At 38.7% G+C, this 27,886-nt stretch overlaps 1 long non-coding RNA gene across 8 annotated transcripts in view; it reads left to right on the forward strand.

Moving 5' to 3' along the window:
* LOC112976102 overlaps positions 1 to 27,886 on the forward strand; it is a 68,339-nt gene that overhangs the window by 1,718 nt on the left and 38,735 nt on the right. The gene's annotated exons all lie outside the window — the stretch shown is intronic.

A 27,886-nucleotide genomic window follows, 5' to 3' on the forward strand; every position in this document is an offset into this window, starting at 1 on the left:
GAATTTCTTTTACCAGTTCTTTCTCTTTGGAATGTATGTTCATATGGTTTAGTGTAATATGACATTACTCGAGAGCTAATGTATCCAGCAAGCTAGCAGTTAGTCTACTTATAACACTTTCTATTTAACATATAGCTGTAAGAAGCAAAAATTGAAAATATCCTRAAGTATTTTTAAAATTTTAGATTAATGCTCTCCTATTGTTCTTGAAATTACGTAGTATTCTTTAAGGCCCCAAATGTATCATTTTAATTGTCTGGAAAGAAACAAATATGCTTTCTTAGTAGATTAATGAATGTCAACTATGTTTTCCTTTTTTTTTTTTAATATAAGATCACCATGGGTTATTTGTAATGATTTGTTTTTCATAAAGATTACACATAATTATTTCTTTCTAATATTCTGTGGATATTTTTGTATACTTGTATTAAATTGGAAACACAAAGGATAATGCATTGGCCAGAGAAAAATAAGGTACTGAAGTAAATGAGGACTTGGTAATGAACTGGAAAATTAAGAATTTAGACTATAAATCATTCTTTTTGCTGTGACCCTGAATATATGCACCTTTTGGGAAATCACAGAGACTGAAACAAGAACCAAAGAAGAATTTAAGACATCTTTGTTTCACAGCTAATCATAATAGGATTTTTTTTAAGTTACTCTATTTTATTGAACACCACCACGGAGATGTTAGAAATATGTCATGTTTTTAACCTAAGGGTTAGAGTATATTAATACATTTGGAGGATTCAAAGCTGACCTTCAGTTTTRTAGTTAATCATAGCTGTAGGTAGTTTCCTTCCCCACAGCAGCTGCAGCTGCCTTCAGAGGGAGGGACAGACAGTTTACTGAATTTTTCTTATGGACTGCATGTTTTTTTCTGCTCTGGGGACTTATTCTGCAATCCTTGCTGACTGCCAAGTCCCACTGATGTTTTTGAAAGTTTCAGAGAAGCTAAAAAGAGTCAGGTCGTTTGTGAAACCATGTGTATTTCCTGATGCTGAGAGCCAGAATTTAGGTTGTAATTACATAGCTGTCTTTTCTGCAATAGAGTATTGGAAGTGTATTAAACTGTCTGTGGTGCACATTAATTGCTGTTCAATAGTTCAAAGCCACAGCACTTAGTGTTAATTCATTTCTCTCAATTTTTCTTCCCTAACGATATAACATCTTTCAGAAGTAACATCTTTTCACKGCCTTTTATATTTTAAAAGAACATTTGCTCACTGGAAATTGGATTTTCAACATGATCAATAAAACTAAGCCTAAACTACATATACATCATGTCATTTGCTCCTCTCTCCTCAACTGTTTTAGCATTCTTTAAGAGTGTGGTCTATATATGGAGTGGGTAGACTAAAACACCCGAACAGGAAAAGAGAATGGAGTCATCTCATGTCTCAGCCTGCGCATGATGGAAACTGGCCATGATGGGATTTCACAGTATTGCGAGGATCTAGAATGGGTATTTATTTGCAGATAATTCCTTAAGGGAGGAACTTTCTTTCAGGTGGACAGACTTGCTGTTCAGAAAACTCAGGGTTACGTTATATCCCTAGGGTTAAGACACGTATCTGAGAAGGAGGAGTTATGGATTCAAATCATTTTTTCCCAACTGAAGTAGAGACTGAAATGCAACTCTTACTTTCTCCATTTCGCAGTTCAGTGCCAAGWCCCAGTGACCTGTCTGCTACTCTCAGATACGGCTACTTGGTTACTCTGGGAAAATGTTTCTATTCCATCTAAATATTGAAATATTTACTGTCACAGAACAGGAGGGTCATTTTCCCCAAGCAGCTGCTTGTGAAAGTGGGACACCTTGCTTTGCWCAGAAAGGATTTGAACATAGATCTTATATCTTGGCCTCTTGTAGCAAGGTAAAAATAAAAAATAAGTAACTAATCCTTTTGATTTATAATACTGCATAACTCTGGGTAAAATACAGCTCATTCGCCTGTCAAGGAGTTAAGAAAATATCATCTTCAGCAGGTATTACCTGAAGACAAGAAATGAGATATAATTTTTCAAGGAGGCTTTTTCATTGTTTGTTCTAAAAGGCAAATTTTGCCCTGAATTTGGAGGGGGGGGGAGGAAAAGGGGGTCGGGGAGTGAACATAAACCCATCACTGTGGCATGCAGGACTTAAGGACGTAACATTTACCAATGGCATCTGTGAAGAGATCTCTTGCAGTTGGGCACAGTGTAGGTAGGATATTGGATTTTGCTCTATCTAGGCAAAACTGGGCACAGCTCGCCCTCTCCGCAGCCCAGTCCCTTTCCTTGGCCTAGAGCTCTGCAGCGGAGCATTGCTCCATTGCGCATTGCTCTTTGCACCAGGCGTGGGATGCTTGTATGCGCAGGGTATAAATAACTTCACAACCTGGGGTACTTGTGTAGGATCTTGTAACGGAAGGAATATCAGAGCATTTGAGAAGTACTGTTCAGCTGAACCTCCTGAGCCACTCTGAAACAAACATTGTTTTCTTTGTTTTCTCCAAAATGRCAAGTTTGGCTGTGGTTTCACACTGGTGGCAGGGGCCATGTGGAATGGCTGAGCAGTGAACAGATCAGGCTGAAAGATTTTTTTTGTTGTTGTTGTTTTTCAGTTCTTTATTTCAGCTCACTAGTAAGTGCACTGACAGCTGTCAGGGCCACCCAGTGTGGTGGCACAGGGGTGCAGATGCCCCTTTAATAGGAGACAGCAGGGTGCTTCAGCTATTGCCAGTGAAGTTGTGTGAAACCTTAGCTTTTGATGTGCGGTAAGATTACTGGTTTGCTGGAAATCACATTAAAATTGGTGGCCAAAAATGGCAGAACTTAGCTGTCCTAAGTTTTTGCATTAGGGACAAGACTAATCTGCAATAGGGAGGAATATTGCATATGGTATGATGGGACATCTTGGCTAGAATTTCCATTTGCTCATTTGTTTCCATATGTTTGTGAAGTAGAAGGGGTTTGTTTGTTTGTTTGTTAAATGCTATGTTGCTTTTGAGAAAATCATCAGGGATGTATTTGCAACTTGCCTGCTAATTACCCAATTATTTCTGAAGGGCAAAGAGTCGAGGGCAAGTCAGGAAGAAAGAARAGGAGTGAATGAAAAAAATCGAATGCTCTGGCATGTAAAGGAAGACTTGGTAAAGCTGTAGGAGAGAGACAGATTGAATAGYAGTGTTATTTACCTTTGTATTTATTGCTGTGTTGCTTTTCATTCTCACATGAGCAAAGCATGACCATTCCTTATTTAGGAAAGAAGAAATAAAACATAGTGGCATTGAAAGATTATTCTGTGTTTGGGGAGGTCAAAGAAAGCTTGAAGCTGCTTTCCTGCTACACACCCACACACAAAGGATTAAAAATAAAATAGAACCTAAAAAGATGAAAGTGTTCTGGCATGACTTAGGAATTGACACTTTAGCAAAAACAGGAAAAAAAGCATTCTAAAAAAGAAAAGAATTATTTTGCAGTTGGATGAAGAAAACGAGATTAGTATTCAAAATTGCAGGCTGTTTTGAATTAAGAAAAAGTGATTCCCTAGGGATAAGGGTCTGTGCTTTGGCATTGTTCAGTGAATTGTGCAAGTGCAGATGAGGAAAGAAGGGGCACAGGCGAAGGAACATCTGGCTGCTCGCTGTTCTGCAGAAAATCTGGTGATTGTAGTGGATYGAAAACAGGAGTTACCAATGTCATACTGCTAACCACGATGGGGAAGGGCAAAAACCCAGCAGCTTGCGATGGATCAGCTGGAATAGCACATACAAGATCTGATGTCTCAGTTTGCTTTGTGCTGTTAGGGAAAGTCCAGAGTAGACTGCTGAGAATGATTAGAAATCCAGAAAAACAGAGTCTGAAGGAAAGGAGCTGTTGAGTAATTTGTGGTTGCTTAATCAGGGAAAGACTGAAGAGAGACAAAAGGCTTCAAGCATGGCTGGTATAAGGAAGAAAATAAAAGTTTGTTTTTTATGTCTGTGGTGGGTGGGCTGAGAGGAATGCATTTAAATTGTGGCGAGGAAAGGCATTAGGGAGCTTTCTTAAGATTGAGAAGCACCAGCCTAGACTGCGTATGGAGACTACAAAATCCTCACCCTTGGATGTCTTTAAGAACAAGCATGTCTAAATTCCRGCATATGTAGCCAGGTGTTATGTGACCACATCCTGACAGGTGCTGGTCTAAGCTGCTGGGTGGGTTCCTCCACGTAGGTATCTACTTATATGCAGGTGCTGACCCCAGCTATGTTTTTTGCATGGAGGTGGGTTGCCAGCAATGCCTGCAAGTGTGTTTGGAAAACACAGGCAATTGGCAAGGAAAGACAGCTGGCTTAGAAAGAAACCCACCTCAAATACCATAATTACTATAGCTAATCCTGCCCCGGGGACAAAGGAATAGACTGGATCAGCTCTTGAAGTGCATTTTAATCCTGTTTTTATTAGAATCCTATGATTAAAATTTTTCTTTTATTATAAATGCTCTAAAATTTGTAAACATGGCATAATCAAATAATTATTGAGCAAAGTCTCTGGTCCATCTTCCCCAGATGCTAATGCTGCAGTCACTTTCTAACCAGTAGCAAAAACAGGAGAAGGAGAAACGTACAGGAGGAATTGACTGGAATACAGAGAGAGATAAGAGCATTACTCTTATTTTTTGCTTGTTTAGAAACACTTCTATCTCCAGCTAAATTGCCCCATAGCTATGCCTACACTGAGATTATCGCTTGTACAAACAATTCTGTTTTATCCTTTTGCTAAGCTATTATAGCAGGAGATAACAGTTTAGATAGCTTTTGTGTGGGAGAAGTCTCACTCTCAGAATTGAGCCTAATTATTTACTTGTCTTTCAGTGAAATAATTCTCCAGGGGTTCATACTTGTTTCCTAAAACACTAATTYGAGTTGTCACCTCACTTCTAACATATCAGATTATTACTAATATTTGGATTCAGTTTCCATGTGCAACTTCTATCTAGAAAGAACTCTGACAGTACCAATATTGCTTAGCCTTTGATGCCTTGCTGAGGAAAAGAAAATATCAAAGACTGCTTACGATCTAAAAAACTCTAGAAAGTTCAGATTCCTTTTCTTACCTTTTGGTAGGACRCTTTTCTTCTTGCTGGAAAAAAGTATTGATACAAGACTAGATTTTAAAGGATATTACAGAGTCAGCATGTCTACCACCCTCTAAYGTTATGCTAAATATTAAAATTAACAATTGAGTATTAGAAGGAAAAAAGAAGAAACAAGACTGCAGACTCTTTCTCAGGTGTATACGGATYAACTGCATTTGAGCTCCTGACTGTCAGAACTGAAAGACACCAGCACAGCTTGAATTTGGCCTCTTGTTGGAAAACCACAGGATTTATTCTTCTTGCTGCAACATTATTTTGTTGAGCATGTTTGACTCACCAGGTATTGGGAAGCTTTGGCTTTGAGAAGGCCCTCTGAATTTATGCAAGCATGGCTTGCTGTGGTTTATGACTTATTTCACTGGGATGACARAAGGCATCCTGCTGACCCAGACTAACCATTGAGAGATGCTCTAAAAAATGAAGCATTTGAGACTTGTGATACAATTTTACATCCATTTGACATTAGCAAAACCATGTGTTTTTTCTAGCCTGATTCACTGAATGCTGAGTTCTTTACTAAATATGTCCCAGTAATAATATTAAAAAAAGAACACAGAAATAATCCAAAGAGCTACAATTTAGCGAARTTAATGCACCTGAAAGCAGGGTCTCAGTATGAAAGTAGTAATATACTACGAGTTTCTAGGGTCCCTGTTTTTTGTGTCTTCTGTATCCTTCTGTTTCCTGAAGTGGCTTTGCTTAATTCCTGGCAAATACAAGATATTTCCTGCTCCCCCCCCCCCAAAAAAAAAAAAAAAAGCCTGCCAGCCTGTATAACTAGCCTCCAACTAGGTCTAGCACCTTCATGGAAACATCTTGCCCAATGAAAATGATTAACAGAGAATTATGTTCTATTGAGTTTACTGGTCCCTTAAGGGACCAACCTGAAATTCCTTTTTAACCCAAACACACTTTAGTAATGAAGTAAAATCAAGTTCATTCTAATCTAATTCAAAGTAAAGAAACAAGTTTTCATGTGTTTTGAAACCGATGCAAAGAAATGAAACAACAGCATGCCTTGCTTTGGCTTAGTGTCAAGATGTTTCCTGCAGACTGTGAACTGAACTACCAGACTGATTTGCTCTGCTCTCAGGAAGGGCTCCAATTCTCAGATAAGTTGGATCTCTGAGACATTGTCTTTCCAAGTAAGAAGCATTGTCTGGAAGCARAGTCTTCCTCTACCTATTCCCCTTCTCACTGGGGATCCCAGGAAAGTGAAAGCATCCCTAGYAAATGCTGGTTACTCTGACGCTTGATAATTAAATCCATCAACAGAGTAAAATGTAACTTCTCTGCTAATGAAATATCGCTGTTGCACTATTAGCCTTTGATGTGCAAAGGTGCTGTGAATGCAACCTCTTGACAGCAGACCTAGAAAAACTGAATGTTTAACATGCCAATAATCAACATAGTCTTACAATGCACATTTCATTYGGCCCAGCACAAACCAGTCTGATTTACTGCATGAAGTCCTCATCAATACACAATCTGTTATAGCTTGAGAACCATATAAATCATGTTTAGACTGGAGAAAACATTCATTGCTAGCTATTGAAAGAGCTGTGAAGACAATGACAAGCACTGAGATAGGGATGCATGTCTTTTTTTGTTTATTTTTTAATCATAAGAAAACTTTAATTGTGTCACCAGGCTGTATGAGTATTTTAATAGAAAATCCTCTACTTACYTGACCTATCTAAGCTACTTTGTCCTTTTTTAGTTTAATAATAATTTCTAAAAAAAAAATTTCCAAGGTAAGAATTTTGTCTTTGGTGGACACATCAGGATTTGCATTGATAGTGTTCTTATTGTGACTATTTTCTATAATTCATACCTCAGCAGGGCAAAGATATGTATGCAGTAGTCTAAGTAATAGTTCACCTTCAGCTTTAAGAACTGTCTCAAGACTAAAAATATGATTTCATCATGTTTTTAGTTTATAGTTTTGAAATCTAAGGATTACAGCAACTTTAAGCTTTGTAATTTAGTGGTCTGATAACCCCACAATCTAGCAGCTATAATTTAATTTAAATTACCATTTAATCTGACTCTTTTAAGATAGATCACAAATATTCTTATCAATATCCTGGGTTTCACCTGAGCTGGAGAGTCTAGTCTCCTTCCTTCCTCTCTTTTGTCAACAGACAGAGCGAGCTCTGGCTTTATTTTTTTTCCATCACTTTGTTATTACATTTTATCGTTTCTCTGTTCTGGGAATGTTCGACAGGGTCAGGTAACTTCTTAATGTGAATGAATCAACTTCTGGTCTGCCCAAAATGTTTTCATCTGTCTCAGTATATCAGGCAGATGGAGAAGGAGAAGGAAGGAGAGTATAGAACAAAAGTAGCTTCAAATTCAAAGTCTCAAGTGCAAATAATAATTTTAAAATTCTCTTCAGTTGAAAGCWAATAGATAGAATAGGTTAATATGTAGTAGCAGCACCATGTGGGTGTGAAGAAATCATAGCTGTCTTTCTGCAAGACAACTGTAATACTTTCATATATTACCAGAGTAATTTTTAACCACAGAGATTTAAAATAGAATTGAAAGGCACTCTGATGCTTAGATGTCTTATGACAGAGTATTTACTGCAGTGGCATTATTCTGAAAGTGTGACCTTCACTTCTTTCTTGCCTGAAAGAAAAAAACTGCATTTATGAAAAAGTAAATATACCTAGGTTACATGAGTATATAGATTCAYACATTTATGTGAGCATATACTTTCCAGTATTGAGATAAACTTTAAAAATATACTAAATTTCTAGCACTGCAGGAACTGTTTTTAATTAGRTTCCTATTGGCTAAGTAATGATTAGTGCTTCTAATGAAGAATTCAGAACATGTTAGCATAATGGGAAGATATAGTAGGAGCCACTATCTTCTTTTTTGTTATAAGTYACAAAAGATTGTATGCAACTCTTTGAAAGCAAACAATGAACTGCCTGTAGTTGGGCCATACTTTTGCATTCTGAAGCACATGTTTCTCCTGGGCAAAGAGCCAATGGACAGGAAAATTTTGAACACTTTGAAGATACAGGAAAAAATTCCAGGTGTACTTAGTGGGATTAATGTTGTCATATAAATTATGGGTCAGCTCTATGGCAATGCGTTGCCCCATCTCTTCCTTTGTATCCATCTTCACTCACTTTGCAAAGCAAGACTGTAACCTGATTTCTGCCGCATGCTGCAGTTCCAAGCTACTATTTGCCTTCCTACCACCACAGACCTATCTTTCCTCACCCCTTTTCTTCTACACCCAGAGTTTGCCAGTGGTAACCACATATGGGCAGGCTACATGCTGCTGCTTGCCTGTGGGGCTYGGGCAGCAGCAGCCACTGGGAACTCCTGGCATGACACATTAAATGCAACATGAATTAGTGTTACGATGGACACAGTAATGTAAACTTAGTGGATTGAAAAATCCACTCGCATTTTAAGGAACAGACTTTCCTGGGAATATGTTTAATGTAGTAGGAGGAAGAAAGAGTAAAGGCTTCTAGCTTTTTAGCCACAGACTTAGAATCAGATAATAGTGTCAAGGACTGTATTCTAGCACTTTACCATTTTATCTCTTATTGCCAGTCATTGTTTTAGCAAGATCTGGACTAAAAGCTTTTCAAGAAATCTATTTTCAAGCAGTTATTTACTAATGTTCCCTTTTTCAATTACATTGTATCTTCAACTTTGGCTAGGAAAGAAAGGAGAAAAAAGATGGATGACAACTAACTGAAATGAAATATGCTTTCTAATTACATAATGCTAGGAATGAAAATGATTTGTTATGTTGTGGCTTTAAGTCTTCATTTCAGTTCAAATAAGCCTTGCATAAAAATCCTCTTATTCTGAAGGAGATTTGTTATAGCAGAATAGTTTATTTTAAGCAAGTAAGATAAATTTATCAGGACTCTGAGAAAACAACATCATTCAACAAATGCCTGTTTTCCTCAAGGAACATTTCCTCTAGGAAGAACAAGCTCATGGGTACTCAAAAATGTTCAAACAGTTCCTCCCTCACCCCTACCAAGACACGTGCTTTCTGTCTTTGGTGCTTGTGTTTTTCCAGTACTATCCCTATGCCATCTCCGTGCTTCCTAGCCTCCCGAATGGAGCATGCACGGAGCCCAGCGCTGCCGTTGTGCAGAGCAGCCTGGTGACATTTAAACAAGCCACTCTTCAGAGGGTGACCCAAATGCCCCACAGAAATCAGACTGCTAGAAGCTTAGGTGCCTTGCTGTACTCTGAAAACCTGTCTTTATTGTGGGAAAATGATAACACATGTAAAACTAAATCCAAGAGAGTTTTATACTTCATAAAACATAAATAGGGAGTCTTTGTGGACCTAAGTTTTGATCTGGTAATGGAAATGAGAATCAAATACATGAAGCAGAAGAGCAAGGCAATTACTCATCAAGCTTAGGGTTGATCTGCTCCTGGTTCTCGATCCAAATATTTTTTCTCTCATTTTCTAAAGCCTTTGAAACATTAAAAGATACATTAACCCATTCTTCTTTACTTTTGTCTCCTAAGGCTCACATTTGCAGCTCAGTGTTGTCACTGAGGACCCCTTTCCTTACCCTGTGGCAATTTCCAAGCTACACACTCTTACTCACACTCTTGCCCATATAGCTTGCTGAGAGCAGGGCATGCTGAACATGGCATGGAAGGATATAAGATGTAGGTATGCTCTCCCTAAGGAAGGACCACAGCTTCTGGAAAAGGTTTGAAGAGATGAAAGGACTGTTTGGAGTTTGGGCTTGTGGCTTGCCTGGACTGTGGATGCTTCTGAATGGTGAGTTAGAGGTGCTAATTCTCATACAAAACAACAGTTGCAGAATATTTTGAGTGAATGAATCTGTCTGGACCCACATCTACAAAGAAATAAGGGCAAAATGGTGACTGAGGTCAGTGGTTGAGAGCTGAGGGAAGGAACATACAAGGTCAGACTTCTTTGGTTTTATTATTGTCATTCTAGACTCTGTGAATTCCCAAGTGCTTTTTCACATGTTCATTTCTCAGTGTAGTAAAAGAAACTTTAGCCTTTTAAATAACATTTCAATTGCAAAATTGGTTCAAAATTTTGGCTGTTCATTTTCAGTTTACTGTGGCTTCATAGTGTAAAAATGATATGTGCCTGTAATTAGCTCTCAGTTGACATGAAGAATATGTAAGACGTCAAGAAAAACTGCATTTGAAAAGGAACTTGTTTTGCCTTTCCAAGTTACTACCAGTGTGATCAGAGGTTATTTTCATCAGGCACTGAGCAAATCAGATGCACACTTTCTTCCTCAAAATAAAAAAAAAAAAAAAAAAAAAAAAAAAAAAAAAAAAGGCAGCTCTACCACCCAGAAAAGTCAAGAGATTGATTTTATTTTTTTCACAAATGTTATCTAGCAGGGATTTATTTGAATATATATATATACACATATATACATACATATATATACACATATAATACATGCATACAGAAGATCTAACACACAAATACAAAAATGACATTTTGATAGCCCACTGCGTTTGCCATCCCATTTCTACCACAAGCAATTCGTAAAGAAGCATCTGAGGCTTATTATGCTATACGTTTCAGGAGATATATTTTCAGCATCGCGTGAATGGTTTTACAGCTTGGTAGGGAAAGTACGTATTCTGAATGTGAACRCTGTTCTGTATAAACTGTATTCTGAACAACTGTGAACATTTCAAAATGAATCAATTCCAAATTCTCAGTTACTTTCCTTGCCTCATTAAAGGCTTTAAGTCTTGCTTCAGAACCACATGGGTATCTTGACAAGTTAAGGAAAAAATCAGTGCAGGAGAGAGAATATTTTTGTTCTTGTTAAAATTGTCTTGCTAAGTAAATATTGATCAGATGATGCAAAACCCTACGGTTCAATTCATTGCATTTGAGAATGAGGGAGGGAAAAACTGCCTCAGGCTACTGCAGCTTATAAAAATATGATGAACAAAATAGGCATGCCCAGTTCTTTCAGCTGGGATGCTGGTGCAGCAAGATGACTTTTGAGCAAAGTCCTTTGAACCTTTTAAATTCTCAGTGCCTCTTGCAGGATGCTGGGCTCCAGCAGCGTGGGCTCTGCAGCCATCCCGGGGCTCTGAGGGCACCCAGGGGTTTGGTGGCACACCGGGCCATGCCAGGAGCAATGTTTCCCAAGCACTTGCCATGCAGAACAGTCCTTGACCGCCGCGCTTTGTTTTGGCTTCTTAGTTGGCCCCTTCTGTATTTTGAAAATATTGTATAACTTACCAAATCTCTTGCCAAATCACAGGGTGGGGGTTGCCACAGCATACAGATGGTTTTCAGTGTGAGCCCTGAGCAGCTCCAGGCTGCTCCAGAGGGACAGGGGGAGAAGGACAGAGGAGGAAGGAGCCTCCCCCCGGCTTTCCTCTGCTGGTGGTATGGTGCCTGCCACGGCTGCCCTGCGGCAGGAGCAGCACCGGTGCCAAGCCCTGCCACCCTGGGCACCAGTGCTGCGCTGGCCCATGTACAAGTAATATTACCTTATAACAGCTTCATGAGATTTCTTGCAACACCATCTGATTGGAGAACTGTGATAACTTGTCTCTAAAGCAGTAATTGCTCACAGGCCTGGTTATTTATCTCCCATTTATCTAGGTAAGCACTTATGCACCCAGCTGCCTGTGTGCTGTGACACTTAGCCCGAAACATTTTCCTATTTCTATGCCCATTTAATTCTGTCTGCTTACAAAGAAAATTTTCTCCATTTCTTCCAAACGGACGTGGTTAAATTCAGAAGTTGATTGTATAAATTATAGCGCAATACTAATCAACAGTTTAATATTGAGTCACAGACAAGCAAATCAGCTTTGCTTAACAAAACAGCATGAGTTTCAAACATCTGTTATGTCTATCAAAAAAAATCATGTCCTTTTAATTTTATATGATCTATATTGGTATCCATCCTCTTTTTCTTTTCACTGATGCACTTTTTTCAAAATTAGGCATTCAGTTATGTCTTTTTTCCTGAACTCATATCAAATGGTAAGAATCTGTTTTTTGGGTTTTTTTTCCAATATTGTCTTTTAATATGCTAAGGAAAACTGTATTACTTTCCTGTTGGACTTTAAGGTTGGATTTTTTTCTGGTTTCCTAATCTGTTTTGTTTTCATTTTTTTTCTTTTTTTAATGCTCACTGAGCATTAAAACATCTGTTTTGCTGGTTAGCTGTCTCTTTTTAACACAAATTTTATTAAAAAGAGTTCAAAAGTTCATTAGCAAAATGCTGCTTGTTTGCTTGCTGCAATAGAATGACTTTACCACAATACAAATGGTAATGGAAAAGCACATTAGCTGTACAAATCTATATCACAAAACCTTAATAACATCTAATGAGTTAATGTATTTATACTGATGCCTAGGTAACTACACATACTTCTCTATTGTCTGTGTCTGTCTCTGTGTCAACACAGATTTTTGTAAAGACTTAGATTTTAAATGAGCACTCTCCAGCAGGTTTTTTGACTTAGCGTTTCTCCTAACACTGGAAGCTAATACGGCAGTTGTGAAAAGGACAGAGCTGTTTTAGGTTTTGAAGTTGTTTTGCAACTGTTTAAGCTATTATGGTTTTAAATTTTCAGTCTTTCCTATGTTAAATCTTTCTGTATTTGAAATCATTCCCTGATTTGTTAGTAACAGTTGCATCATCCTCAAGCCTGAGTAATTTAGTGGTAGCAGTAAGAGAAAGTCTATAATAACTACAATTGGAGAGCGTGTAACTAAGAGGATACAGCAGGTTAAAGAAGCTACCTCAGATTATGTACAAACAACTCTTTTCTATGCAAATCACCCAGTTTTGCTCAATCATGCCTTGAAAAAGAAGGTTTGGTTCTATGAAAATAGAAAATCCTATCCATCCAGTCGTCGTGTCTTGCGTGCTGTTCTCCTCTTCCTACCTCCTTCCTTTGAAATGCCGCCACGCGGCAGCCGGGGCTGCCCAGTTTCACCTCCTGCCTCCCCGTGACACCTTCGTCTCCTGGCTAGGGTGCTCCCCACGGCGGTGAAGAGGAGGTGGTCTGGCACTTTCCTCTAGCCCACTCCAAGTCCACATTGCACGCAACTATTTGACATTTTTCAAAATGTGTGKTTTTTTTCTCTTTCCTCAGTTTCCCGAAATGCTTATCATTAGTACCCACCATGTTCAGAGAAGCACAGCTGGAGATAGCCACCCTCCCCGATTTCACAGTGATTTTTCAGTCTATTTTGTAGTTCCTAACTGACAATGGCAACTCAATCCAATGATATTCTACAAGATAAAATGGAACAAAACCAAGAATGTTTTCCGGGAGTTTCATCTGTCTGATTTCAAATCACATCTAATTAAATGAACAATGACACAGTGTCAGATTAGCTCCCGGGAGGATTACTACTAGGAATACTGGCATCTGAAATAACTAGGCAGTTGTAATTATAAGAAAGAAACTGGTCTAAGACTTGGAACTCATGGGAATTGCAAAATCCCAGGCATCAGGTTTGTGCCTGTAACACGCTAAACCTGAGAACTGAGTAATCCACAAGGATCAGTAAATTATATTGTGGAGAAGGGTGTGAAACAAAAAGTGATCAAACATTGCATATGTCAAAAAACTTTAAGAAATTCTGCATATATTCCTCCAAGACAATAACATACAGTTTAGTTTGAYAGTACTACAAGCATTTTGCGTATATTACATGACAGGTTGTGGACTTGTTTGAATTTTGAGGTAGGTTCAGGCTATCTTCCTTAGCCTGCTTCTATTGAACAAATATATACCAAATCTGTTCCTGGGAGGAATCAAAAAAGTACAGGACATTTATAACTTCTCCAGAGTAGTTCTATATACATACTGACTAAACTCCTTTAAGTGATCTTCTTTAATCTTGCTGCATTAGCTTGCTTCTCTTCAAGAAGCATTTTGTGGGAGCTGTTGCACTAACAGTTGGTGACATCACTCTCACTGACTGTAAGGTATTAGTAGAGCTCTCTAGGTTCTTTAATTTAAATACAATTTATACAGCACAAAATTTTCASTTATTACCTGATATGGAACATATACAGTAATCCCCAAGGCTGGAATCCTTGTACATTTTTTATCCCTTTGGGACTCAGCATGTCAGTGTTTTCTGATTGCCTATTTTTAAGCTAAATTCAGCAAGAAATGTTCCCTGAAGATCTAAATTGTTCTGAAAGGTATTGCTTTGTTATGACAACCAAGCATCCCTCTTACCCACATGGTCCTGTCTCCTTTTATGTTATTGCTTTTTTGCCTATATTTCTTATTTCTGGAATATATGGTAATGCTTAGTCTCTAGTATAAAAAGATTTTTATTCCTCTGCTCCCTTTTTTTCATCATATACATCACACTCCCCTCCCTCCTCCTCCTCCTCCTCCTCCCCCCATCCACAAAGAAAAAGAAAGGGGTTCTCATAAATCTAAAAATGATCAAGTCATCCAGAAGAGCAGGGTTCAATTCCTGGGTCGAAGAGTGACTTTTCTGGGAACATCACTTAGCGGTAGCTGGGCACCCACAGTGCGAGGAGGCTGGGTGCCCCCGGCACAGTGCCCAGAGCTGTCCCACGAGCATGTCGTGCCTTCTCCCATCGGTGGGAGTCAGGCTAGCTGACTTATACCAAGGGACTTTCCCAAGAAAACTGCTGGTTTACCCCTGTGATCTTAGCCTGAGTTTATGTGCTTCTAAAAATGGAAGCAGTGACTCGTGATTGTGCCTGTCTGCTTTACCTATCTTTGGGATTCTTCATAAAATTGGAAGAATCAAGTTGTTTTGGACTCGTTACTTGCAAACTGGGAAGTAACATGATTCAATGTTACTTCTAAACTTCAGGGAAGATTTAATGCTTGTTTATCATATCTTTGCTGGATTTCAAAGCAATCACTTTGGGAAGGTTTGGGGAGCTGGCCACTGTGATGGCATTGCTGTGTATCCACTGAGTTTCATAGCTTTACATCACTGTAACTGAAATAGAAATCTAGGGATTCATATTTTCCTTTCTTCAGAAAAAATATCCTTAAGGCTATGCAGTGAACAGAACAAACTTATCATTACTATGTACTGAGCCATGATATAGCAAGAATATCCTTAAGCTTTGAGAAATAGTTCTAGAAATGCATCACTAGATATTATATTAGAAAGCACATATTATAATATTCATTACAGTAGTAGAATGTGAACTGCATGTTATTGTAAAAGAAAATCCAATTTGCTGCCTACTGCCTTCAATTTGGTTTTGACAAGTACTCAATCTTTTGCTGTATTTTGCTTTCTACATTTATCTTCTTGGGCATGTTCTGTAATGTCTGCTTAGGGCAAAAACAATAATCTTTTCATTTAATTTACTGAAAAAGCTCATGTACTCTCTATGCTTACTAGGTGCAACAATATGAAAACAATTCCCTGTTGCTAAAGATCCATTTGACAGTATGAAATAGTTTCTGACTTTTTAATTTAGGCATAAAACTGCAGAGAGCATATGAGGGATGCAGATTTACCGTGTTGTAGCATTTATTTATGAGTGGTTGCAAGGGAGTGATCTACAAAAGCCCTCATTATTTTACTGGTGATGGATGAATCTGAGAAGGTAGAAAGAAGTCTCATTTGACCCTTGCAGCAGARCTCTGGAAAGTATCAAACTTACCTGACTTGGTTAAAAATCTCAGACAACCTGAGTTCCTCACAATTCCTGCAGTGGTTTATCAGTGTTCCCTCAAAATGGAACATAGCTTTAATTAAATTRCAGTCTGTTACTTGCTAATTTAGCTCACTGCAAGCCATTGGAAGAGGCAGTTGCAGGAGGGGGTGGGGGTGGAATTTCAATATGAAGTCAACCATAKCTCAGCACTTCTGCAGAACTGTTCTTGAAGCAATAGTGAGTGATCAAAGGGAAGCTGAGTCTTGCCAAAACTTGAATTGTTTTAAATCTGAGACTTGGTTTGCTTTATATTCTTTCTAAATAATCACCTAAACTTGACCTATTGTCTTTGGAAATCTCAAGAGAAAATGTTTTATCTAACTCATGCTTATCTGAAATACAGTAAAAATGCATCTCTAACTTTCTTTATATTTTTTCCTCAGGCACAAGTGTGACTTTTTGGATAAGCTCTTCAATTGATCTAATCYATAAACATCCCCCTCCTCCAAAACCCTGCCCTCCAAGGCATGTGTCTTATAGCTTTCAGAAAATAATGCTTATAGAAATTTTTGCCAAAATTAGCCACACTGACCTAAACCAGTATTTTTTAGTTCAATTCCTCCACCCACCTCCAAAAAATAAACAAAAAAATCTTAAAGATGTTTTTTACAGTGCTGTTAAACATRATGTCATATTCCTTCAAAGAACAAGCAACAGCATCCTTCCTGTCTCCTCATTTAGAATGGGGAATAGCTGCCCGGAGCCCAAGTTAGGTTCATTATTTTTTCCTGGGATAAGGATGAGGCTTAATACTAGGAGCTATACAGCAGTCTTATATATTTGGGATTGCTTCCTATGACAGCTGTATAATTCCAATTATTCCTTATCTCCTCAAACTTGAAGGAGGCAACAAAGCCTCAAGCAATAACAGCCACTGTCACACAGCTTGTAGAGGTGTTTCTGGAGAACTGAATACTGTCAGAGCCAATTTGTTACTCTTCAGACCCCTAAAGTTTACATTCTTGGTTGGAAAAATATATCTTTAAAGTTTAGTAGGGTTCTGTTCCATAGCCAGAAATGTTTTTATCCTTAAGAACCAAATYCTGCAGTTCCTGCTTCCATAAAATTCCCATTGACCTCAAATATTTTTGTGTGAGCTGGGCCTGAAAAATTTGACCACCTGGGAGTTAGTCTGCAAGTTATCAGATTTTTGACTTCCATGATRTAAACACGTCTGATCTGCTTTATGCACTTGTGAGCAATTTCATTTTTCTCACTAAGGCATTTGGTCACTATGGTGATAGGTGTGATTTAGGAAACTGCAGAGTTGCATGCACTCTTCAGCTCTTCAGTGCATTTTGTGACCGATTGCAACTATTTCTGTATGACCCGAAGGTGCCCCTAAYGCTGACGTTTAGCTGGCAAGTCCATAAATGTGATTTTGAAAATCCTACCTGCCTGCTGTATTACCCTTGAGTTTCCCAGGATTTGGGGGGGCATAAAAGTTTCTTCAGAYACTTAGTGTTTCATTCATCAGCTTGTCCAAAGCTGCCTTGGTTGTGACAGGGCTGAACATCTTGTGACTGAAGCCTGATTTGGGTCATCCAGAAAAAAGATCCAAGTTTTCTGTCATCTACATCCCTGCAAGCCTTGAAACTTAGGAGATGTTTTAGAGCACATTTGCAGAACTAGGTACTGTATCATCACTGAAAATCCTGATTCATGACAATAGTCATCAGCTTGGGGGCAGAAGCCCAGGATGTGGGAAAAGGCTCTGTGCTGCCTTCCTGCCCTCTTCCCTTCACACACATCCATACCAAAAGCTCCCTYGGGTGCTCTGGCAAGGGCAACTGCTCACCTGAGCCAGGTAGTGCTGCTGCCACTGTGTGAAAAACAGCCCAGAATAAGGGGGCCAGAACCAAGGTGTTGGGGGGAATAAGTCTGTGTCTCCAAATAGGGATAGGCTGAGAAAAGCAGTTTGACWCCCCTTGGTCTGAGGAGAGATTAAACTCAAGACTACTGCATCTTGTGAAACTGCTCTAATATTAAGATATTCTTTAAAAGAGCATGCCTTCCACTGCTTGATATTTTGAAGTTTGGCCCTTCACTTTGAAGTCTAGATTGTTACAATTATTTCCTATTAACTATCCASTCTCTTCTTTACATATAGCCCCTAAGTCTTAGCCAAGCTGGAAACTCACAAGAACTTCAAAATTGGTGATTTAGTTTTGGATTTCTTCACTCTGCAGCAGCCTGCTAACAGTGGTCCTCTCATCTGTTGATTCCCATCTCCCTTTGCTGTAAGGTTTTGCAATAGAAAGCCTCTTCCAGTAATCAATAAGTTCCATATACAGCAATTGTGCAGGGTAATTAAATAACAACTCTATTGCAAATCAATTTAAATCAATCTGACTTTCAGAAATGACAGTCGCTACAGTGTAAAACCAGAGAATAAAACCATTTTGAATACTTAAATCAATCCCAACTTTGTTTCATCTTAATCTGCAGAAACCAATTCCTGCAAATGCCAATATTGCCTTAATAGATTAGGTGATGATATCTCTGTATATGTTAGCTTCAGAGATACACTTGTATCAGATCAATTAAATGAGTGTAATTGTTGCTTTTCTACACATCACAGATAGAAGCGGCTTTCTGGCATGGTGCTTGAGATAAGGCATGTATTTACTGCAGTGGCTAAGTATTCCTATTGACATAACTGGATTTCTTGTGTATTGGAGATACACAGCAGCTGCTGCAGGTTTATCAGCTAAGAGCCAATAATGCTATACAGCTCTACAGAATGTATATTTTTGTATGGTTTGGGGATTTAAGGAAGGCATTTGTTTTGGGGGGATTTTTTGGTTGGTTTGTTTGTTTCTTTTTTGATTTTGCTTTTTGTCTTCCCCCCCCACGGTAAGACCTTGAAGCTTCCTCTAGGATCAGGGCCCAGTTTTGAGCAGTGCTATACAAATGCGTAGGCAAAAGTAATACTTGTTCCATAATCAAAGGGAGAGAGCAGAAAGAAGGACCAAAATAAGTTACAAAATGTTACAGAGCAAATCATGGGCATAATGCAAACCATCTCTGCTGAGTCCCATCTTATTGTGTAGCCCTACACAATAGGGCACCTGCAATATAGCATTGTTTTTGCTTCTTTTTCATATGTCTGAGTGTCTGTGGTTGTCAGTCTATGAACATCAAATATGTTTTGATTCTCATATTCACAAGGAGGTTTCTGATAAAGTACCTGTGCTTGCTGATGTAAGATTCCTGAGTGATGTTTAATTAGCTACATCTAGTCATTTGCAGTTCTGAATGTAAAAGTAACTGTCACAGAATTATCAGTTTTTGGTTTCACCTGGTGACAGTAACAATTTTACTCATCTMTATAGGTTATATTAGTAATAAATGCTATTATAATAGAAGAATCACAGAATTGCTGAGGTTGGAAGGGACCTCTGGAGATCTTCTAGTCCAACCCCCCTGCTCAAGCAGGGTCACCTAGAGCATGTTGCACAGGATTGCGTCCAGGCGTGTTGGAAAGAACATGAATTAACAGGTGCCATTGCTGTGTGTAGCCAACTACTTTTCTGGCTCTGAGGACCTGGATCACTTACACTCATTGAATCATCACAAGCTAAATTGCTAAAATGAGAAGAATGTACATAGTATTTGTGCCTTGTTCAAAAACTGCAGCTGGCAGAGGCAGTTAATTAGTCTGGATGATACCCATAGAGCATTAGTTATGTCCTCAACTGAAACAATTAGCTGGGGTTGTAATATGCTTTTAATAAGACTCAAAGTTCTTTAACCTTAAAACTTTATTTAGCCAGTGTCATAATTTGTCTACACTTTAAGTGAGAATTGAAAACTCACATAAATTACATCATTTCCCAAGTAAAATTATAATGGTGTTAGGGATTGTAACAACAGCTACTTAAGGGCCTATTTAGAATGGCTGGTGTACTGAGCAGCTAGCTTCTCAGCTCAACTTGCTGTCACCAGGTTTGCAGACAGTGGAGCAGAACTGTATCGCAAATAATTTACAAACCAAGATTCATTAAAGGTACAAAAGCATCCAAATATGTGAATCCAAACATGACTAACCTAGGTTGTATTGATATGAGAGCCAACTGTCTAAAAGCAGAGGAAAGTAAGAAGGTAATGAAAGGTAATTTGGCTGTGGTATGGTATCTTTAATACAAAAGGAGACAAATGAAAATGGAAAAAAGGACAGATGACTCTCATAGGCTATTGAAAATGTGTAGCAATAAAATCAGGCAGGCTAAAGTACTGAGTGTGTTGAGATTAGCAAGAGAGAGAAAGGAAAGAAAAACAGGTAAGATGAACAACAGAACAAAGAAAGGAGTCAGACCTCGAAATTAATGGGAAATAGAGAAAATAGTGGATGTCAGAGAGAAGACATTCCTCTTCCCTTTTCCTTCTGTCTTCTCAAAAAGGTTAACAGTGACCAAATACTTGTGAGTTGAATGAAGTGATAAGAAACAGCCAAACAGATTTATCAAGACCTAATAGTACCAAACTGATTCAATTTTCCTCTTTGACAAAAAGCTAGCCAAGGATCTAAATAGAAGCAGTCAATGCATTATACTTGAAATTTGAGTAAAGCTTAATACCCTGTCCCCCGACACGTTCATAAGCAACTGATGGACTTGCAGGCTGCAGGAGATGCTCCTTAGGTGCAATGGTACAGTCAGTTTGGGAAACTGTAATTGAGGAGTCATTACCTACAGCTCTGTCAAGTTTCTAGAGGAGTCTGAGGACATTTAACTTTTTAATACTCTTTCCTTTCTCCCATTCTCTTTTTCTTTTGCTAGTGAATGAAATAAGATGACATAATTGTGATTCAGGAATTCATTTCTTTAATTCTTTTCTCTGCCAATAAGCAATATTTTCCTAAGGTTGCAGACACTTTGCACCATGAATGAAGATATACAGAAAGATCTAAATGGGAAAGGAGAATGTTCTCATTGTTCAATACCTAACAGAAGAAGAAAACCAGGGCTTCCTTAGTTAGTAACTAACTTAGTTTTTCTTTAGACAGTCCTAACAAGCAGAGTAGAGGAGACCAGATGAGTGAGGAAAAGCAAGTTGACATTGACTTGATCTTCCAAGAAAATGGGCTGGGGAGACGTTGATGGAAAGCCAAGAGAGGCAGGAGGTCCCCTAGCAATCTGCACGTCATTCAGGAAATAGGTTCTCACGCAGAAAATTTCCTGCTGCATGATTTCTGTTAGTATTCCTGTCAAAAAGCATAGCTGCTGAATAACAAAGATTAACATGCCCATGGCCACAAATAGGCTTTTCATTTTGTTATTTTAAGCTTCTCCTCTTTGTGATTAATAATTTGTCAAAAGGCTTGAATTCTGAACTCTGAATGCTAAATACTTTAGTAATTAGAGCTCTGCAAAATAACACTGTAGACAGAATACCCAATGACTTTTAATATAAGCTCTAAACAGAAAGACCTTCAGAAGGAGGAGGAACAAAGTGATGTAGAAAAGAAAGAAAAAATGGAAATGCCAGTGGGCAGAGGTGGAGAACTGGCAGAGGAATGGGGTCTACTTCCAGCCCCTTCCTCACCAGAGAGATAGCCTTCCACACAAGTCAGTGGGGAGGATGTGTTGTTTGGGGTTTATAAACTCCATGTTTGGAGATGAGAAGCACAGAGTCCAGAACAGAAGGAGACGGACTGGAGATTGGGAGTTGGAAAATGAATGGGAAAGGCAGGGTCAGGTAATATCAGACTCTGTGGGCACGTGGCAAAGCCACTTGGGTTTGCCACTTCCAGCTCCAGCCAGTGCAATTGGTTGAATTCCAGTGCAGGCCCACAGCCAAGGAGATATAAAATAACTCATTACAAGAACATATTAAAATATAAATAAATAAATAAGAAAGACAGAGAAAGAAAGAAAACACATCTTGGAGAATAGGTTTTTAAAAGTTTTTGTGGGCATTCAAGGAAGTTTTAACTCAGTAGGAAGTTCAAAAGACAGAGGATTAGCTGTGTTAGGAAGAAATGGTCTGTGCTTCTTTCAGTTAAAATGAAAGAAGTTGACTTTGTACACGTGGTTTACGACCAGCATAATCAGCTCTCCAAAGATGACAGGCCTTACAATAGTGCTTTATGTTTAAAGCCTACATTCTCATCCACGGCCAGTAGGGAGAGAGAAGGAGAACTGCTGGGAGATCTGGAAATATCTAGTGATTTAGATTTCGTGAATATTCTGAAAATCATGCTATTCTATTAATTTCAGCATAACATAGCTATCAGCTGAATGCTGAAGTTCTCTTTTCTGTTGCYAGAATGGAGTGATAATTCTTGGAGTTTAACCTCTCACAGTGAGTGTGCCAGTAATCATAAATAGCAACTGGAGACCATCACCATAAACCTCCTCAGCAGTGCAGTAAACTGCGAAAATAGAAACACAAGAGTAGATAACATTTTAAATGTGAACAGTTGATAGTCTCTAAATTGATGCTTTTGAGCTTTTTTTTTTTATGTTTCAGGACTTACTCTTGTGTACAAGAAAGTACAAAAAGCTTTGGTTTTATTGTTATGTTGTATATTTAGAAAAAAATCTGTGGGGAAAAAAATGGAAGTGCTTTCTCCCGATGTCATCCTGTGAATATCTTACTCATTGAAAATTCTAAGGGATTACACTCATTATTATCACTCTTGTTGTTATTGTGGAAGCTGTTACAAGATCTCTCACTGTTTGTCTTTCAGTCATCCCTTAGACTCATGAGTTTTGAATGAAAATAATAAATTCTCTGAATAAGTTGTTGTTTCCTTTTAAAGAGCTAATTTAGGAATAATTGCATTCTATCAAGAGTTGTAAAATCAATATTAGCATCCATGGATATTTAGGGATTCTGTAAATCAGTATTTTTTTAGACTTTTTGTTTACCAGATGGCCTTTTCTGGGGGGAGGGGGGGGAGGGGAGAATCACAAGGCCAGTGTTACTATCATGGTTTTCATTTTTAGCCCTAACATTTAGGCTAAGCTTTGGATAATTGTTTTTGCTTTTGTTTTCCTCTGTTTTGATTAGTCGTTTGCTTATGTGTATGGGAAGGTGTGTGGCTATTTTCTCTCTCGCTGTCTCTTTTTTTTTTGGTAGTCATTTCACAGTCCACCTTCTGATCTCCCATAGTTCCTATGGCCACTGGACACGGCAAGGAGAAAAATACTGGTAACCCATTAACTCCTGCCTCTGATGCCTCTCTCCTGTGGAGGTGGACTCAGCCCAGTTTTACACCAGTTAAGGAAGAAACTTTAGCTGTTATTTTAAGCGCTTACAGGTGGAATAAGTAACTGACACTGAGCCTCTTTCAGACTTAGCTAAATAAACATTTCAGAAGAAATCCTGCCCTGAATGGAAGATTATAAAAACTGACAAAGATGGTAGCTGATAGGAAATTCTTAACAAAGAAAACAGTGCAAAATATCTGAGATATGGTGGTATTTGGGAGTAGTTGTTTCAGGGCCTGTTCAGATGCAGGAAAATTGTTTGAGATGTGTAATTTCAAAAGTCTGTATAAATATCTGTGCTGAAGCAGAGTCCAAAATGTTTTCATGCTGCTAGTATTTATATTGTTGAGTCTTTTTTTGCTAACTTGAGTCTGCATRATTTTCTACTTCTGCATTAGTAGTTGCACATAAAACAATACAATAAAAAGTCTCCTAACTCTTTGGTTATACAGTGAATAATAAATATTCTTATAGAGGCAAAATCTACTCATGACTACAGTATAAAGTAGTCCCAAAGTGCTCAGAGTGGATTTTGGTTGTAGGGAAGCAGATTTGCTGCAAGCTGTATTCTTAGGCCCTGTGGTTGGGTTAGCGTTCTTGTGTCTGTTTGGATGATAAAATCTTGCATGTAGTTGTAATTAAATTTCTGAGCAAAGAAAAATTAAGTATCAGTTGGTATTTTTAAGATAAAGACCTTGCAAAATGATGTCATAAATTGCAACCATAAACYCTTGTTTAGTTCAGTGCCCATCAGGTTACTCATGCCAGTATTGCCATCTTCTCTCCGTCATGTCGGCAAGATTTTTTCTGGGGCAGTTGTTTTGCTTGTTTTTATTTTGTAACGAAAGGAACCACAACTGCTGCTTGGGGTCTCAATCAGGACTTTTCTTTCTTCCTGAATATTGGCAGTTTCAGGTTAGATTTGGACATTTTTCTGAATTCCCTCAGCTGCAAAAAAGACAGGCTCTGGTTCGGATCCATGCGGTGAAAGTCTCTTGCTTGGACCTCTACAGAGAAAAAAAATGTCTTTCCCTGACTTTTGCAGAAGCTCCTCTAGTGCTGATTATTCCCCCAGTCTCTTGAAAAGCTGCTGCAGTGTGCCAGCATACTGTGAATTTCAAAGGTGGCACGGGGAGTCCCACTTCCCACTGACAGGCCTTCGTAAAAATAAGTTGACCTCAGTAAAATTACCCAGCCGACCTTGGTGAAAATGAGCAGAGCAGACCACATCGCTAATGCGATGGTGTCAGGTGTATCATTCTACATCAACGTATCTGCTGTTGTTGCCATCCAGGGAACACAAGAAGTAGCAAATTTGGGAGAAAAGCTGCTTCTCCGTTTACTTCAGCCTTTTTGCCCACAGTTTAAAAAAAAAAAAAAAACAGCTCCACAGTTCATGATACCCTTCTGACAGTGTTGTTGCATCTGTGAAAAATGTCTGTATAGAATTTAAGAGGAAAAACTAATGTTTTTTTCTGGGTTTTGATCCTTGCTGTGAAATGTCAGAAGCAAACATATTCCAGCTAAGGAGCTACATGGTCTGCTTATAAAACAAAGGATAAATAGAAATCCTACCAACCACCCGCYGTCTAGGCTGCCAAGATACCTGCATGCCCTCTGGAAGGCTGCCATGACAAGAACCTAGAGTTCATGTGTATCAGCTTGCAAAGAAAGTCCCTGTCCAACCCGAGTTACTCTAATTCTYATTGTTAGTATTCCAGGACCTGTAATACATTAATTAACAAGCATTTCTAATTCTAGCCATTACTGGAGAATAAAATAGGAAAACAGGTAACTACCCTGCCTGCTCCTTCTGTTCATAGGATATGCAGAAGAGTCTTGTCACCTGTATTCTAGAAACTGTAATGTGGAAAAAGGGATACTCCTACCTTTTAAAATAAATGCCATAGTTCTTGTAATATTCCATGCTGATAAATAATGACTTCTTTGTGTATTTTCAGTATTAATAAGTGTTTGCTATCCAGGTTTTTTATTCAGAAATGTTGCACARTGCTGTGGAGCCCATGCTGAGCAAGCCGGACACCGATGGGGAACAGCTGCCTTAGTGAGCACATGCTGCGTAGCTCACCCCCAGCACCCRAAACACGATGGGTTGGACATTACTGCAGGTGTGTTTCTGTGATGCATGTGAAGACGATGTCCAGCACAGCTTGGATTTATCAGGCTGTCTATACCTCATTTGTCATGTGCAGCAGGTCTCTATGGGGTTCCTGGGTGCCCAGCGCTCTGGCTAGAGACATGGCTGGCCATTGCTCTGAACAGGCTTTGGGCATCTAGAAATCATAGGCAAATGTATGCGTGAGTCCAAGTGGTCCAGGTTTCAGGGCAAAAAAATGAAGAGGTATTGTGGAGGGAAGCAAATATATAGGAACCCCAGCCCCAAAGTCTCTTTCCTTCCATCCCTCTTAGCTGCATGGGCTCTCCTTCCAGTGCCAAAGAACTGCATTCTGCTCCAAATACTTCTGGAGAGGGACCGTCTCCTGCTGTTTCTACAGCTCAAATTGCCTCATTCTCCATTCTTTCCACACCTCTGCAACACCTAAAATTGATTTTGTATGTATGATGCAGTATAAGATTGTTTAATATGCAATATTACAAGAAGACATAAATTCTTTTCTGTGAGCTTTAACAATATTCTTTGCATTAATATTTTCATATGCTTGCGCTAGTAATACATCTCTCTTAGGCACAGTGGCAGGATTTTAGCAATTTCAGTGTGATTGAATGCTGCCTTTACCAGTAAATGGCAGAGATTAGGAAGTTATTGGAAAGAAATCATGGATAACTTAGAGACTAGCTTCCAATAGGATTTGAAAATGACAATTCATAATAGATTATTGTGTTTAAATGCAAAAAAAATTGCATACACATGTGCAATCACACATGTATATGTTTATAGATATGCACTAGGTTTTGTGAGAAAYTGAATTTTGTTCGCTCTCTATGACTTTTAATGGTCTGTTTAGGTAATAAAGAAACATTTTTCAAGTGCATATGAGAGTTTTAAGAGACAGTAGATACTTTTTCTAGTCACTGACATAGTCTGCAGTACCCTATTTAACTTAAAAAAAAMCAAAAAACACAGCTGTAGTTTGGAGTGTCATTCCTTGTGTCACTTGTCATTCCTGTGGAGGCTTTTTTATGTGTGTCTGTGTGTCCTCAAATCTTGAACCTGTTGCCCAATTTCAGGAAATTATAGCAGATGGGTAGAAGTCTGAAGCTACTCAAGAGTTAATCTCAGTGGCATTAAAATGGCTGGCCACGTAGAGGGAAGAGACCTTATCAGTGCCCTCTCTGGGGGAATAATTGAAGGCTGAGGTCAATTCTTATTAGATATCAGAAGGAAAGAGAAACACTTTAAAAATGTCACAACTATAAGAAAGGCCTCAGTGAGAAGTAACACAAAAAGCAGTTATCYATGAAACACAACTCTGCAGGAGAATAGGCCCTGCTAATTCTGGTTTCATGGAATTACTTGTTTATTATCAGGGTCACTCAGGAGTAGTGGGGGAAGCAGAAGGATGGCTTGGGAAAGAGTTGGGTAAATTTATTCTGGRTGAATATTGCATCTTCCACTCCTATTTGTGACTTCACTGAAATCAGTTGAGTTTCCATGCTGTATGTCACAGCAGGTCAGATAAGCACTTGTTTATTCTCTTTGTGAAACTGTATATTTCAAATGGGCACAAATCATTGATTTTTGTTCCTTTGTTTTTCCCTTATGGTAAATTACTGTAAGGAAATGCTTGAAAAGAACACAAAAGGAGGTGAGGTATATATTTTATTACTGTTTACATCTAGGGAGGCATGCCCAGTCAGTCATGGTTAAAGACGTTCATAATGCTCAATTATGTTTTAAGTCATATATAACTTTCTCGCAGCAGTCATGTGAACAGGCATCTTTTTTTTCTTGGAAGAAAGAAAATCAGTACAACTGGAAAGATGAATAATTAATATGTGGTTATAGATCATTTGTGGGAGTTACTTGGTATTTATACAAACTTGTCATCTGATCAGGAAGCTGTAAATATTCCATGGGAATTAAGAGGCTCATAGAAGAAATTCTTAACAACTAAAATTCAATCTGAGGAGACGGGTGCTTAAATGTCTTTTTGAATTCCAACTTAAGCAAGTACTTGGCAAACTAGTGCAGGCTTGTTTGATCAAAATATATCCAACTGCCAAAATATTTCCTCTTAAATTTAAGGCTGCTCTGAAAGAAAAAAAAAAAAGAAAAAGGAGAGAGATCAAGAGACATTTCAGTATTGGAGGCCTAAGTATCCACCAGCATAAGCAGTGTATTTGAGTAGGTAATAATGATCAGTCCTACTGTTGATGTTGAAAGAGCACTGGCATCCAGCTCACTCTTCRTTAGCTGTGGTGTTTGTGCAGTATTTCTTCAAAGGGAAGCAGATGTGACTGAACACAAGTTAGAGCAGATTTGTTGGGAGTCAGGGCTGTTTCTGAGACATTTTTACAGAGACTTGCTGGTGAGAGAGAGGGACAATCTTATGTCTGGATGTGGTGCACACAGGAGGTAGCTACTGAACTGCCTCATGAAATGCCTACTGAGTTGAGAGCTTCCAAATGTAACATATCACTAACCGARCAAATCACTATAATAATGGGAAAAGCCAAGACTTGCACCAGGTGAGGAATAATCCCATGTACCAGTACAGGCTGGGGTCTAACCRGCTGGTTTTGCAGAGAAAGACCTGGGGGTCCTGGTGGACAACAAGGTGACCATGAGCCAGCAAYGTGCCCTTGTGGCAAAGGCCAACAGCCTCCTGGGCTGTGTTAAAGTG

This window comes from Apteryx rowi, unplaced genomic scaffold (assembly GCF_003343035.1).
Source record: "Apteryx rowi isolate R43461 unplaced genomic scaffold, aptRow1 scaffold_70, whole genome shotgun sequence".
Taxonomy (NCBI): Eukaryota; Metazoa; Chordata; class Aves; order Apterygiformes; family Apterygidae; genus Apteryx; species Apteryx rowi.